At 43.1% G+C, this 16,082-nt stretch overlaps 1 long non-coding RNA gene across 1 annotated transcript; it reads left to right on the forward strand.

Annotated features, from left to right (window-relative positions):
- The first annotated feature begins 406 nt into the window (after window positions 1-406).
- Window positions 407-16,082, forward strand: LOC119871611. The gene is made up of 4 exons (XR_005357539.1): window positions 407-683; window positions 1,700-1,872; window positions 3,116-3,217; window positions 14,712-16,082. It is a non-coding gene; the product is annotated as an uncharacterized LOC119871611 (long non-coding RNA).

A 16,082-nucleotide genomic window follows, 5' to 3' on the forward strand; every position in this document is an offset into this window, starting at 1 on the left:
AAGTCATTCCTAATATCCCAGCTGAATACAGGATGGATTAGAAAGACAAGAAAGTGGAGATGAAAAAAGCCAGTAAGAGTTTATTGCCCTGTTTCTAGAGAAAGTTAGTAGGACGAAATCAGGTTGGTGACAGAGAGAAGGAAAAAAGCAGAAGTGGCTCATGACAGGAGAAGAGAATTTGTGGATGGAGGAGAGAGAAATGTAAAAGTTGACTGAACTTTAGTCATTAATAGGAGAGGTGACAGGGGGACCGAATAAGGGGGTGGGGATAGGATTGGTGGGGGAGCAGTGGGAGGCCATCCAGCTTGAGATGGTGGCCTGTGTGGAACTGGAATTCAGACAGAAGCTGGGAAGAGAGGAATTTGGGAAATATATACCAGAAATGTCTCGAGAATTGGAGGAAATACCCAAATTAGTCATATGGATATGGAGTTTTGCCAACCTTTAGAATATTAAATAGGTGACAATAAAATCTAAATATTTTTTTCTTTTTTCCTTGATTGGTAAAACTGACTTGACTCCTACTCATTTCTTTTAGTTTTTGTTTCTGGAAACTTCTTGCTGCTCACTTGAAGGCTCTTCATCTCACTCAGGGACCCCTTGCAAAGTCCTGTGACAAATGTTTTGTTTGGCTGCCTTGGGAGCCCCACCCAGTCCCCTTCTTTGTCACCCCTCACTGCAAGGTGTGTAAAGGCCTTCTTCCTGCCTCTCTTCTAGTGGGAGGTGAGCTTGGGATCCATTGACTAGGAAAGTATGAGGAGAGGCTAAAAGAAGCAAATAGATCTGAGTTGGCCTCTTTGCCTTTCGTCCTCATCCCACTTTGCACACAGACTCTGTGCCTTGAGCCAGGACAGCCATCCTGTTATACTCAGGCAACAAAAATGATAAAAAGAAAAGAGCATTTCAGAGGCCATGGCTGAGAGAGCTGAGCCTCCAAACCAATGCCAGTGGCCTGTTCCCTCCAGTTTTCCTGCTCTGTGAGTAAACCTCGAAGTCAGGTTTTCTGTTACTTCTAGCCAGACTTATTCATAAGTGACATACTTGGCCTCTACTTTTTAGGGAATCCCCAAAGAGTAGGTTCCAGCTTTCTACGGCTGTGTCACAAACCACCTCAAAGCATTGTGGCTTAAAGAACTACAGCAACCATTTATTCTGCTCACAAACCTATAATTTGGCCAAGGCTCAATGGGGATGGTTTGTCTCTGTTCCAAGTGGTGTCAGCTGGAGAAGCTAAAGAACAGGAAGCTGAGGAATACATTTCAAGATGGTTCACTCACATAGCTTGATGATCTAGGCTGTTGACTGGACAAAATTGAGCGGTTTGGTGCCAGAGGCCTCTGTATCCCTCCACGTGGGGTTCTGTAGCTGCCTGGGCTTCCTCACGGAATGGAACTGAGATTGCCAGATTGAGTTTAGCAAGAGAACAAGGTGACAGTTTGCGGCATTGTTATGATCTAGCCTGAGATGTCACAGAGGATCACTTCCACCGTACTCTGTCGGTGGAGGCAGTCATGAACACTGGCCCAGGTTCAAGGGGAGTGGACATAAACACCATCTCTTAATAGACATTAGCAAGGTCCTACAGCTTATGAGATGAGAGATGTTTCTACAGCCATCTTTGAAAAATACCACCTGCTAGAAGGTATCCTATGACATCAGTTGGTCACTGATTATTGTTACTTTTGTTGTTGTGCTCTAGAGATTGCATGTGGTCACTTACAGAGAAGAGGAATAAATCAAAATCAGAGCATTGTTTTATTGCAAAAATCATGCTGAAGTTTTCAAGTAAGAGAAGTCACAATCCTCTGTGAGGTTTAACCAGGTCTCCCAAGACTTGTCTTGATGATCAAGCACAGTTTACAAGAATCACAGGTAGGCCTTATTTGGGAAAAGGTAGCCTCTCTGGGTCATAGCTGTGGAGGCAACTAGGATGTGCATTGGGGGCTCTTTGGGGAGTAGGAATGTTGGAATATAGTGTAGGCCCACCTCACAAAAGAGCAAAAATAATACCTTTTGGTTCCGGAAAGAGGCATAATTACTATTAAATAGTTCTCTTTAGATGAAATTCCCTTGAGTTGTTTGCCTTGTTATGGCAGAAAATCTAAAAGGATACCAGGCCAGTCAGTCACCCTTTGGCTCTCAGAGCCGTCTCTGCCCTTGCCCTGCTCTGCTGTAGCCCACAGAACTGCATGGCCAAGACTCTCCTGCCAGTGGAGGCCCTAGTAGAAGATTAGAGGGTGAGGGAGAAGGAGAAGCCAGGGTAATACTTCCTCCCTCCTCACTACCTCCTCTACTGTGTTTGCAACACCGATGTCTCCCTGTGCAGGAGGTCGCATCTGCAGTGGCCACCAAAGACCCCACCTTCCTAGCATCCACGCTCTTGTTCTGTCCTGTCCCCTGGATGTGAGCTGGATGTATTCTGATGAATAGGACATGGCAAAAATGACAGGATATCACTTCCATAATTAGCTTTAAAAAAAAGAAAAAAAAACAGACTGTGGCTTCTGCCTTGCTCATGCTCTTGTTCACTGACCTGTTTGCTCTGATGACGTCAGCTGCCATGTTGCGAGCTGCCGTGGGTGGCAAGAAATTGACAGAGATGCCTGGCCAACAGCTATGAGGATGGAGTCCTGCCAGCAATCACATAACTACAGCCTGCAGATGACTGCACACCCCTGGCGAACAGCTGGATTACAGTCTTGAGAGACACAACCTCTCTCTGCTGTGCCTGGACTCCATGTCCAGAAACTGCAAGATAATGCATATTGTCTCAAGCTGCAATGTTTGCAGTGATTTGTTATGCAGGCCTAGGTAGCTAATCCCTGAGGCTCTAGTTACTCTGTCTGTTATCTGCAGATCAGACTGGGCCTGGCTGGGGTGGCCTTACCCATTGTCACTCAGCCCTAGGGTGGAAGTGGCTGTTGGCTCTTGCTAATTGCCACATGGCCTCACTACCCTCTGTTCAAGTATCCAGATCCCTTATCACTTGTGTAACATCCCTTCTTGAAGAGTTTTTGTTTTTCAAGGTGAATCCTGACTGAAAAGGTTAGAGTTCATCCATTTGGTAAGGTGTCTTTTTGTGTGTGTGCCCAGGAGGCCTTTTTTCTTTCCATAGAAATCAGAAGCTTGAAAGTCCAGGGCTGGGGTCGTGTCCCAGCAGGAGTCTATCCTAAGGCATCCAGCCACAGAAGTCTGCAGGTAGTGGCAGCAAAGCAAGGTACACTTTCATACCTAACTTTTTATTTGTAGTTTTGCAATATTTTTCTCAAAGGGAACACTCAGGTTTATTTAAGCTTTATTTCCCATAAACCTGGGTCTGCCCCCTAATACAAACACAGTGGATAACGAAACCATTAAAGGTCTCCATACATCCCTTTAGTCCAATTAAAACAGAACTTCAATTAGGTAAAAACGATCTAGAATAAATATTTTGCTGACCTTTGCCAAAAGCTTTTGATCGTTTTTATTTTCCTCTTATCACCAAGGTTTTCAACTTATATTTTCATTTGAGGTGGTCTGAAAAAGAAGCATGTAGCAACATAAAGATCAATTGGATTAGCCTTCGTTGTGGTGAATGAACTCATATAATTGTTTTCCTTGGATGACCGAACTCTTAGGCATTCGCTCAGAGAAAACAGGCCCATAAATCTTTTTTTAACTTGTCCTATACCAAGTCTTATTCTTAGTTAAAGTCTCTTTCCTTTAGGGAGTGGCTGGTAACTAATAAAAGAAGAGTGAAAGTCAGCCCTCCTCCCTGGAGAAAAGTAGGAGTCACTATAAAAGAGATTTCTGTGTGACAATCATTTCTTTCGTGATGGACAAGGCAGGGAGAAGCTGTAGCTGCTCAGAGTGCAATCCCTTTAAGGAAGAGATTCCTGCTTGGGCACAGGTCAGTGGGAGATTGACACAGATCAATACTAATGCAAAAATAATGAAAAGACTCATGATCACCACACTAACATTCTTTAAGGAAAATGATAGTTTAAAGAACCAAAACCAAAAAGCCCTGACAACAAGGTAACAGCAACAACGAAAGATCTTGTCAGTCTTGGATTGTAGCAGGAGAGACCAGAAAACCTAGGTTGTTGCCCTTCCTACTGTCCGACTCTGTGATCTATGACAACACTACTCAGATAGTTTCTACTCCATTAGACCAACAGCCAGTCTCAAGGAGACAAACTCAACTCTTCCAAGTCATTGGTTTTTAGGAAAAAACTCTTGCCTTCCATCTGCTTTCCTCACAACAAATGCAGAGGCACAACCAATTGCATGTAGAAAGTAATATTGTGTTGAGGAATAAGATATATTCCTCTTCCATAATTGAGCAGGGAGTTCTCAGAGTAGCTGGCATCTGCTAACTTTGAACAATTGTATCCGTCCATCTCTTCATTGCAGACTCCTACAAGATAAGAGCCAGGAGAGTCTTAGAGATGATTAATTCCCTGTCCATACTTGGCAGCCAAACAAATCAGGTGCTTAGTGATTGAGTGAAGTCCCTAATCCCATAGCTAGTCTGTGGCACAGCTAGGCTAGACTTCGGACCACCCTGACTTCCTGGTCAATGGGAGAAGTAATTGCATTGTCTAGTAAATACGGTGGTTACCTGTAAGATTGACTTAATGGCTTTATCTTCCCTTAAAGACAAATTCAGGCCTCCACAGAGGGGAGTCTCAGTTGTCAGCTTTTTGGTAGTTGGACCTGTCTTACCTGAATGAGAAACATGCAGAGCAATAATCATGGGAATGAAAACGGTCAGAGGTGAATCACAAGGTTGCAACAAAGATGAATAATATTGCCATATTCTCTGTGTCCAGACTATTCCCAAGCAAGAAGCCAGTATGTAGTCTCTTTCCTTCATGCTTTATTGTCCTTGTAATTAACCTTATCTATTTTCCTATTTACAAATGGGATTAACTTTTTTTTCACAGCAGCTACAAAGAGTAATAAAGTATCATGTCTTGATATGTCTTGTTTCCTTTGGAAAGAACCAGTTTTGGTTAGCCAAGTTTTATGTTCTGAAGGAGGGTGGAAAAGCAGGTTTACATTCTGTAGGTATACAGTAGTAGAACCTGCACACAATAGTAAAAATAAAATCTCTGTTCTCTCAAGCTAAAATAGAATTTCCCTGTAAAGTTCAGTAACTCTGTTAGTACAAATGCTAACTCAAAATTTCAAGAGCAAGAGGTTATGCTAAGGTTGTTTTCTTAAATAAATACATTATAAATACTTGTTTCGATTGAAATCAAGGAGTGGATCAGATGGTATTTAAGAATTTAAGAAGGATTGAAATTTATGCTCATGCCACATAGATAGGCTTAGATAGTACTCAAAGGCTTTAACATTGACATTTCTTTCATCTGTCAATGAAACTTGAGTTTTCTCACTTACCTTTGCAGTCACAATGTAAAAATGCGTGCAGTGATAAAGATAAAACAAAGAAAAAGATGTCACATTTGAAAAACAACAATTTAAGGTAAAAAGAAAAAGCAGTCTAAAATCTTTGGTTAGTAAATGTCAATTTAGGCTCAGGAGATTTCATCTTAAAGAGTGAAAGAATCCTTTTTACATTATCTCTAAACTAATCCGCTGTAAACTATTCCATTATCTCTAAAATATTTCACTAGATTTGGCTCAAAAATAACCTTGACATGCTATAACCTTGAGGTGAGGCCAATGGAAACATTAAAACCCAGGGAAATTGTGCCTTTATCAGAGGTTGGCAGAAAACAGGTGACGAAAGGTGAAAATCAGAGAAAAATGGCAGCTGAAAGAGAATTGGGGAAGGTATCTTAATCCAAAACAGGCTGCTTCCCCACCGAGTTAATCTGTGGCATTCTTTGGGTTTCACTGTAGCATTACAATCCCCCGGACTTTTGGAGTGGATTCAAGTCTTAGTGACTATCCTGTTAATTTTTTTAGAGATTTATTTATTTGAGAGAGAGAGAGAGAGCAGGAAGAGGAGTAGAGGGAGAGGAACAAGCAGACTCTGCACTGAGCAAGGACACCAACGTAGTGCTCAATCTCACGACCCTGAGATCATGACCTGAGCCCAAGCCAATAGTTGACACTTAACCAACTGAGCCACTCAGGTGCCCAATCCTATTATTTTTCTTAAGAATTCTTCACCTACTTATGTTGTCTTCCATTAATGACTGGGCATTGATTTGTTTTAACAACCACGCATACCATAGCACCCAAAATATATTTGATGGATAAAAGCATGGATGGGGAGGTAAACAGGGATAATGGATAAGTAAGAATTTATCCTAGAGTTGTTTTACATCCTTGTCCCCTGCTCTAGACTCTTTTGGTGTTTTACAGTCACGTACTAGATATGAACCAGTTTCATCTATGAGATGGACCTTTGGAATTGCCCCCCACCCCCCAGGAGGGTGTCCAGCGTACAGTAAGAGTTCAATGTTTAAAAAAAAAAAAAGAGTTCAATGTATTCATGTTTGTTGAGTCACAATGCTTGAGAGTTTCTCTGATCTCCAAAGAGCATGTAGGAAACCAAGATTATTGATAATCACTTTACAGAATATCTGGAATGAATGAGCTCAGTGCTTAAACTATATGTTTAAAATGGATACAGATACACTTTCCTCTTTGGTGTCTTCTCCCCCACTTCCCTCCATACAGTGACCGCCCCTGAGCCCTTACCAGATCCTCTCTTTATATCTATGATCTGGGAGTAAAATGCCAGCAAGTTTGATTTTATTGTTCCACATGAATACCAGTCAATTTTCCAAGTGGGAATACTAAAGATGATAATTGTATGTTGTCTAATCTTGTCTGGATAGATCCCCTCTAGGGCTTTCCTGCCGGTAAACCACTGAAAGCATGAACAGATCAGAACAAGAGCAAATGAAATGTAATGTGGTATATTCTTTGAACTAATGGGATCCTCCTGGTTGAAAGGCATCACTAATTTGTATATACAGATAGGCATAGACATAGTTATAATTTTTCTTCCTTTTGGGCAGGCTTTACTCAGGGAGTATGCTGAGTAATAGTCGATGGGTCAATGGAAAGCATGGTAGTCAATGATCAGACTGAGTATTTTGGGCACTTGACTACTTATCCTGGCCATTGGATGTTGTATGGTGCCTGGACATGAGGTATCACTTCTCTTCCCCTCCTGCAAAACACTGGCTACCAGAGCTGGTCCTTGGTGGGTCATTACTAGGCAATCAGAAACAGTCTTGAACAGCACACTAACATAAAACTCTTGCCTGAGACTATGTTGCTTTGTGTTTTATTTCATACAACTTGTCTTTTGGGAAGAAACAATCATACCCTATTATTGATGACTCGTGCTATTGCACAGAGATGAGGTGTGGGTAATGAATGTAATAGGTGACTCTACAGCAATTGCTTTTCATTATTAGAATGTAGTTGGACAGATCACTTTATCATAGTTACTTGCCCACATATACCTTCAACACCCATTCTTCACACCCTTCTTCTTTAATTTCCTGTGGGAAATAAGTGGGTAGATAATGGGGAGCATCCACATAATGGAGAAATGACCATGTTTAAAATATAGTAAGATCAAGAGGAAAATAGAGTTCTGGCCCTGTGCACTCAAGAGACAAAAAGTCCACTTGCATTTTTCAGGTTTTACACCCCCAGAGGGGTAAAAACTTATGAGTCCTGCCTCCCCCTGCGCTGTACTCTCTAAATAATACCATACGCTCATAGCATTCCTCAAATGTCCTTGAACAGTGGCCAAGTTGCTCAGACAGATTTATCTCCATCACTTATCAAATGTGGTTAGGGAGACAAGACATAGATTGTACCTATTACAATAATAGTGAAGAGTTGGAGATAATATCTATAAAATCCAGTGACACATACACTCAATTTGGATGTGACCAGAAATTCCCTAGACAAGCTTTGGGTCCAACAGTGGCCATGTTCAGAGTAATCATTGGTCTTTGTTGGCTCTCCCATCTGTCTGCTAATATAGAATGCCTCTTCTCTACAAAATCATTGTCTGGCTCACACATTTCTGGGCATTTTCGGGAGATGAGTCTCAAGTGCACATGACTGCTTCTACTGGTAGCTCTGTGACATCCACTGGGTGCTCCTGGGTCACTGCAGCTGTTAAGGGCTGCCAGTTCTTTTACCAGCTTGAGCAAAACCACACCTGCTGGACACCGCCACCTCTTTGATCCTCTTTAATCCCCTAGTCCCCTGCTCTAGTCCCCTGACAGGCCCTGCTTCTGCTTCTGCAGCCTCCTGCAGGACACTCCTCCCAATGTGCCACTGCTGTTTGAATCCGGGGCCACTCTCACTTTGCTGAGTCACAGTGTAATAGAAGAAAACAAATGCAACTTGCTTGTGTCCTGTTGCTGCACTGGATTTCAACTGATAATTTTCAAGGATAGCCATCAGTCTTCCTATAATACTGATGGGAACCCATCAACTTGGGTGGGTTGGGTTCAAGATGAATTGATATGCGTAATAGACATCATTTTGTCATGAGATTCAGCCCTCTGCTCCAACTCCAAGTTTCCACAAGTGGACAGATGTGTCCTTTTCTTTGGGATGAATTGGTTCCCTGTAGGCACATTTGATCACTTGCGGAGACAAAAAACCATCACTTGAGCCCATCTCTCCCTCTCCAAGACCCACCAGCAGAGGCCTGTTTGGGGTAAGGTTGGGATCTTTAGCAACTGCTATTAGGGATTCAGGTGCAGATCGGGCTCTGTGCAGGAGACAGTCAAGGCTGCTGTACACTCTCTGTCTTCACAAAGTGTCTGTTCTGGTAGGAAAGATGGAGGTTGCATGCACGGGAAAGGAGAAGGAAGTAGGTGATGCTTCCGGTGCCACAGGAAGATGTATGTATGCCCTAAACTAGTGCAGGGATGGAAGACCATTTCTGAGAGAGCGCTCCTTGAGACCGAAGGATGAGTAAGGAGTTCGCTGGACCAAAGCAGGGGTAGAAAGTCTGTGCGGAGGCTCAGAGTTGAAGTGGGAGGACAGAACCAAATAAATGGTGTTCGGATGGCTGGGGGTTGGAGAGGGCAGTAGCAGTTTAACCTTGGGAGCACTGGGAAGCCTCTGAAGGTTTTGAAGCAAGAGGGGGGTTGTCTGATTATGTGTATGAAAGGCTGCGGGGAGCAGATGGATTAGAGTAGAACTGGATAGGAAACAGAAGACAGGTTGCGTAGGAGGTGTTCCATTTGTTTTGGCCAAATGCGATGGTGCAGGAAGGATGGGGAGAAGCAGCCACAGGCAAGTGATCCTTAAGAGAGAGAGGTCAAGCAAATCTGGGTCAATGCTTGGATGAGTGCATGAGAGAGAAGGAGAGGTTGAGGAGGAGCCCTTGGTTTCTCTTTGTCGTGTCTTCTTAAAGACATGACAATAATTGGGTGGTGATGCCAATACTGAAATGGGGATTATAGGGAAAAGAGTTTGGGAGGTCACACGATGGTCAAGTTTGGGGATATGTTGTAACTGAGGTATATTGAGTATAGGGGTGTGTGTGTGTGTGTGTGTGCGCGCGCGCACGTGCCTAAGAGTTCAATATATCTGCCAGAGCTGCCTAGATAGGTTCAGGGGTGAACAACATGAGAATAATAAGTGTAAACACTGGGAAGAATGAGATTTTCCAGGGAGAGAAGAATAGGAGGTAATCATGAGGGCATCAAATGTGAAGATGATAGAGAAGGAAAAGAGCTTCAGAGGAAGTGAGAGTGGGCAGGGAGGTTAGAGGGAATCCCAGAGGAGGTCACACATGGGGCAAAGGGAAGTGAGTGTTCCAGGAAGGAGCAGTGGTCCGTGGGGCCAGATATTCTCTAGAGATCCATGAAGCCCATGTTGGAGCCAGACTGTGGAAGGTCCAAATGTTAGGTGAGGAGAATTTGGACATTGTCCAGGAGGCACCAGGAAGCTCAGGAGGGATTTTGAGATAGAAGTCAATGCCCTTGAAGTAGTGTATAGCCAGTGGTTTGGAGGTTGAGAGGCAGAAAACAGAGCTCATTTAAGAGAGCTGTCCACTGTTGTTTTTTTGAGATTTTATTTATTTATTCATGAGAGACAAAGAGACAGGCAGAGGGAGAAGTAGTAGGCTCCCTACAGGGAGCCTGATGTGGAACTTGATCCCAAGACCCCGGGATCACACCCTGAGCAACCCAGGCATCCTGAGAGCTGTCCACTCTTGAGGAGAAAAGAATCTGTGGAGGATGCATGAGCCAGGAGGGGAAGGAGGCTGGTGTGAGAGACTGCTGGGGAAAACTTAAGTAGTTTCACGTTGGATCACAGAAGGTAGAGAAAGAGAAGAATCCAAGGAGGTCCTATTGGACCTTGTATTTAGCAGATGACAGCAGCATTGTCACAATGTCAGAGTTGGCAAGAGAAGCAAGCCTTTGCAGAAAATTTGGTTTGCCACCTGTTGAGATGTAAATAATATTGCGAAATACTGATGGAGGCTTTTTAAAAAAAAGATTTTAATTATTTATTTTAGAGAAAGAGTGCACAAGGAAGAGGAGGGGTAGAGGGGGAGAGAGAGCAAGAGAATCTCAAGCAGACTCCACACTGAGCACAGAGATCACTCGGGGCTGGAACCCATGACCCTGAGATCATGACTTGAGCTGAAACCAAGAGACTCACCCCACTGAGCCACCCAGGCACCCCTGAGGGAGGCTTTTTTTGTAGGTCGATTAAAATGGTGCCTATCACAGGCTTTCTGAATTTCTAGAATAAGGAAGTATCAGGTCATAGGGCTCAGAGTTCATCTTTACAACCTCCACACCTGATTTTACAATTTCCAGAAACAACGGAATTAGGAGTCCAAAGGTGTTTTGATCTTATTTTATGGTCTTTTTCTCCTTACTAACCTTCTAATCTTAAAATATGGGCTTAGTCTGTCCATATCAAAGACTGAATGTTCAGATTTTGCGGGAAGAATTAACATTGCTCCTCCTCGACCACTCTTCTCGTATTTCTGTCTGATTGCCTCCTCACCCTTCACTCTCTCCCTCCCTTCCCCCTCCTTTAGATCTCTCCCCAAGCATGCTCAAGTGCAGCTCTCCTTTTTTTTTTTCTTTAAGACTTTATTTATTTATTTGAGAGAGTCCACAAGAGAGATCGTAAGCAGGAGCAGAGGGAGAGGGAGAAGCAGACTCTTTGCTGAGCAGGGAGCATGGCACCGGGCTTGATCCCAGGACCCTCAGATCATGACCTGAGCGGAAGTCAGATCCCCTAACCGACTGAGCCACCCAGGTGCCCCTAAAGTCCAGCTCTTCTTACCTAGTGACACAGACAACCAAATGTCAGCACAAGGAAACATGGTCTTGTAAATCCACCTTGACACTGGAAAGCAGAAACCCTCTAGTCTTGATCGGACATTCTTGAAGCCTATTTGTCCCTTATATGTCTTAACAATTTCTAAGAAACATCCATTCCCTCTGATGACTGAAGTACCATCCTATATACATTTATCTCTGATAGTCTGAACGTTTTTCCATATGGGTTAGCAGCACATCCTCAAAGTAAATCCTCTTCATCACTGTAGGCTCAGTGTCTTGCATGGTGCTGGTGATTGGGGTCCCCAGCCCCCCAGGGCCGACTGAATGAATGACAAAGGCCAGCAGAACGGCCTGTCTGTCCCTTCCTTCTCTCCCTATTGCTTTCACCTTCTCTTTTTTTTCCATCAACCTTGCCGAAAGACGTGGAGAAAAGTCACCAACTACAGTGAAGCTTCTTGCCTGTTGGTGCTGCTTCGAGTTTAATTAACAACTAAAAATGTAGTTACAGGAGACTGTTAAAATTAGGAGAGCAAGAGTTTGCCAAGCTGTAGACAGCTTTGGATTCATAACTGATATTAAAGAGAAGTCATATGTAAAATAACAACTGCAAATGTTATTCTGGGAGTCTGTTAAAATTAGGAAAGCAAGGGTTTGCCAAACTGTAGACAGCTTTAGATTCATAGCCAGTATTAAGGAGAAATCATATGAAAAAGGTAAATATATATATATCTGAATATGTATACACACAGATACATATGCCTTTTCTGTATTAATTTCTTTAGAATTATTACCTCACTATGTGTGGTGCTTTTTAGTGTTATTATTGATAGACGCCATCTAGTGGTAGAGAAGAGCAGCTGCTCACAGATCAACTGTTATTGTTAGTATATACTTTTTAAGATTTTATTTATTTATTCATGAAAGCCGGGGGGGGGGGGGGAGACACAGGCAGAGGGAGAAGCAGGCCCCCTGCAGGGAGTCTGATGCAGGACTCGATCCCAGGACCTGGGCCAAAGGCAGACGCTCAACTGCTGAGCCACCCAAGTGCCCCTGTTGGTATTGTTATTGCTTGATGGTTTCTACAAAGTAGACTCCAAAACACTGGTTAATGAATACTGTAAGCCCCAAGTAGGAATGAAATTTGGAGGATTATTTACCAAATCCCTCCCCTGTGGCAGGTTCTGTGTGAGGAGGTGGAAATAAAAGGCCAATCCCTCCCTTGAACAGGTACGAGGAGATGGTAAACATTGGTGGTGCAGTGTGTATTTTCAGCACTCATTGTGTGCTAGCCACCGTGCTAAGCACTTTATACCCCAAATCGCATGGGATCATCACCACCACCCTCTGATGTATGGTTACGTTCATTTTCTTACAAGGAAAATGGAACTTTGAGATGTCACTTGTCTATAGTCTTGTATCCAAGAAGCTTTCAAACCAGATTCAGAGCCAGGGTTGTCTGATGCCAAAGTGTGTGGGCTCCTAAAATATCTACTATCTGGGCTTCCACCAAAGCAAAAGCAGAGGTGGAAGATGCTTTTAAATTATTTGTAGTTGAGGCCTTTAGCTTTTCCTTTTCTTTCTTTTCTTTCTTTCTTTCTTTCTTTCTTTCTTTCTTTCTTTCTTTCTTTCTTTCTTTCTTCCTTTCTTTCCTTTCTTCCCTTCCTCCCTTCCTCCCTTCCTCCCTCCTTTCTTTCTTTCTTTTTTTCTTTTCTTTTCTTTTCTTTTCTTTTCTTTTCTTTTCTTTTCTTTTCTTTTCTTTTCTTTTCTTTTCTTTTCTTTTCTTTCTTTTTGAAGTGAGGTAAGAGGGCAGAAGACCGCTGTCAGAGTGATAACATTTGTACACGTTGCTTAGCTGTGCGTCCGGGATGAGGAAGGTAAAGGGAAGACAATGTGAGTAGCTGTGGGCATGAACTTGGATCATCAGAAAAGAGAGAATCCATGTGTCTTGGAAGAGTCTTGTGCAAACATTGGATTGCGAAGATTACAGCGAAGATCAACACATAGGATTTCTTATTTGTGAAGCAGATGTTAAGAAAACAGGAAACCCTTCCATTCCGAAAGATTTCTGTCACTGATCTTTGACCCCTCTTTGCATACTGCTTCTCCAAATCCTCAAGCCCATATCTATGCAACATGCAACATTTAATGTATTGATGTTGCACTGTTATTAGAATTTTCCTATGTAAAAATCCCAGCTTAGCTGTATTATACACTTTTGAGGATGATCTGGTTACTTGTATGTGGTACTCTTCTACATTCCCCAGGGCAGAACTGAGCACACAGTAGAATTCCAGATATACTTGCAGAATTTTTGCTTTTTTTTTTATTAGAGTAGTTTTCTTCTCTAGCTCCTATGGGTAATGTGTAATATATAGCACATTATTTAATAACTCATATTATTCTCTTGAGTTCCACTTGAAGAGGAATAGGTGCTTTCTTTTTATCAGAACTATTGGAATACTCACAACCAGAGCCAGTAGCCCAGCTTTCTGAGCTGGAGCTTCACCACGTTTTGTGAATTGCCACAGAAGTTGGCCCTTCTTATTTTACTTTATAAGACCATAGCCTAACAAATTTCTGTGGTGAGTGATTGCCATTTTGAAAGGAAGGTGAAGCAGTGCCTATATGCTTGTCTGCTTGGGATGATTTCCCTTCTAAGAAGAAAACGGAACCTAGCAGGGACAAAGCACTGGATAAGTGTATGTTACATAAGTGAGTAAGCCTGTGCACAGCCAAAGGGCACAGCTGTTTCCCAAACATGCCTCGCACTGTTGGTTCCTGTGTCTTTACTGGTCCTGTTCCCTTCTTTCCTCCTTGCTCGGCAGGTTTGATATCTTTGATGAACCTTTCCCCCCTTGGCTCAAGCTTTGCCTGCAGGCGCTTGGAGCTCCTGGTCTCCCTGTGGGCACCACTCATCAGTGGTCCTGAGCACCTGCTCCTTATCATGAAATTCACAGACACTGGGGTTCAGCCCTTTGGGTGCTCCGAATCTAACGAAATGCCCTGAAGGTAGTATGAAATCAATACACATTTGTTGCAACTTATGAATATTCATTTGACTTAAAAGAAATACTTTTTAAAAGAGGGTTGATAGTAGAAAAGGGGAAGAGGAAATGAGGGTGGGAATCTAAAACCTTATTAGCTTAGAGAGCCGTTTGGGCTTATTACAGTGCATACAAATGGTTTGTCGGTAGAAACTTCCTGTAGTGTGTTAAGAAAATAAAAACTCCTGTTTTCCTAAGTTCAAAGGTAAATAGATACAACTACTAGCCAAGGTCAGCCAATAAGCTCAAAATCTTGGAACGGCGTAGACAGCTGGTATGCCTTTGAACTCTGTGCCTTTTTACACCATGCAGAGAAACACAGTTGAGACTGATGTTGAAATTATTTCAGAAGGAGTGGATGTGCTGATTCATAATTGTCAAGAGGATTAATCCCTTGCGTTTGTTTCTTTAGGAACCCCTCAGAGTGCAATGAAATTCACAGGAGCAAACAGACTTGAGAGGCCGAAAGTGAATAAGGTATGAGGAAGACTGGACCTGAGGGAAGGTGACAGTGACAAGATAAACACATGACCCTTCCTTCTAGCTTTTGGGCAAATACAGTGTCACACTTCATAGTTGATATTTTTCTCTAGAACTTCAGCAAAATGTATAGCTTGAATAGAAAAAGATATTTTTTTTCCCCAGTAAGATATTCTAAGGCCAAAATGTTGCACTGATATCTTAACAGGGAGGTAATTTCGGCTTCTGCCCTTCCCTTCCTCAAAATGGTGTGAAATAAGAGGGCTGATGTTAAAACGAGTGAGGAAGGATGCAAGCATTCCATCTAATAGTATTTCTAGAGTCTGTTTTAGGGGAAGAAGATGCAAAGCTCATTCCTAAGCTCTGTCCCTTAAAGATCTCACAGTGTGCTGCAAGGTGGACACCTTGTGGGGCTGGCCCTGGGCCCCGTCGCCACTGTCCAGCATAGGCCAGACATGGCAAAGGGGCTCAGGATATGTCTCCTAAAGACAGAGACATTGTGACAAGGGAGGGCTGCATGTGACCTGGGGTTCTGGGAAATCAGAAACTCTCTAGGGCTTTCATTAATGCAGACAGCTGACTACTGTGTGCTGTCCCTTAGGAGTACTTAGAAAAATGCCACCAACTTCGATAGTGCCCAAAAGGGCCTCTGGTGTTTCAGTTCACAAAACACCAGGAGAGGGATGGTAAAGTGGGAGATGAAGGGAATTGTGGCTGACATCATCATTGAGCTTCTAAGCAGATTTCCTTATAATATTGTCACATACTGGACATTGAGGAACACATCAAAGTTCCTCCTCATCTACTAGACAACGGGCAATTGCAGCTGCAGCAGCATCAGGAGCCACCTCAGGGCCAAGCACTGACTCACGTAGTTTGAGCCAAGTCACAATGCAGGGGGAGCCGTGGTTCTGTTCCTTAAGGCCCTTAGGGAGTACTGGGAAAGACAATGAACCATGCAACCTTGTGAGGCATGAGCAGTACTGTGATGACGTTAGGAAGAGAAATATATCCTCTTTGGGCTCCCCCAGGAAATAAATGTCTGTCCGGGACAAAAATCCCCGTGGATTTTGTTCGTATGTCTAGTAGAGCATCTACCATGTGTGAGGATCAACGCCTGTGAGATGGTGCGCTCCGGAAGAGCAGGGCCCATGTCCTATGTGTTTTTATATCCCCTGCTCCTAGCATTTTCTGGAACATCACGGGGTCTCCACACTGTGCTTGCTTAATGAATAAATGACAATCTTGTAAGTGCTGATAATAGGAAGCCCTGCAAACCCGGAGAACTCAGAAACTCTTTCAT

This window comes from Canis lupus, chromosome 4 (assembly GCF_011100685.1).
Source record: "Canis lupus familiaris isolate Mischka breed German Shepherd chromosome 4, alternate assembly UU_Cfam_GSD_1.0, whole genome shotgun sequence".
NCBI lineage: Eukaryota > Metazoa > Chordata > Mammalia > Carnivora > Canidae > Canis > Canis lupus.